A 457-nucleotide genomic window follows, 5' to 3' on the forward strand; every position below is an offset into this window, starting at 1 on the left:
TAAATGGAGTATTGCTTTGTATATTTATTTTTGGACATATCTGTTTCAGACCACTGCCTGGAGCGGTGTTTCATAATCCTGGTTCTGTGCTTCCTAAAATGGTGCACATTGTTTTGTTTGTTGGTCTTGCAATACACCCCTGATTGCCTTAATCGTCTCATCATCAAGCCTTTGACTAGTGGAATCAGGTGTTTTTGTTGTCTTGCTTTGGGCGAAGACAAAAAGATGCCTTTGGGTCCCAAGGACCTGGATTAGGAAACACTGGTTAAGAGCAGTGCACACTCACACACCCTCTGGATGCAGTAGCTTGTTCATGCCCACACACACAGATATATGTGCAGACCATGGCCTAATAAGAACCGAATAAGGGACCAATGTCCCCAGCAAGGTCTAGGCAGGAAGAGAAGCGGTACGAACAGGCCTGTTCTGTTTGAACCACACACACAAAAAAAAACAC

This window comes from Esox lucius, chromosome 20 (genome assembly GCF_011004845.1).
Source record: "Esox lucius isolate fEsoLuc1 chromosome 20, fEsoLuc1.pri, whole genome shotgun sequence".
Taxonomy (NCBI): domain Eukaryota; kingdom Metazoa; phylum Chordata; class Actinopteri; order Esociformes; family Esocidae; genus Esox; species Esox lucius.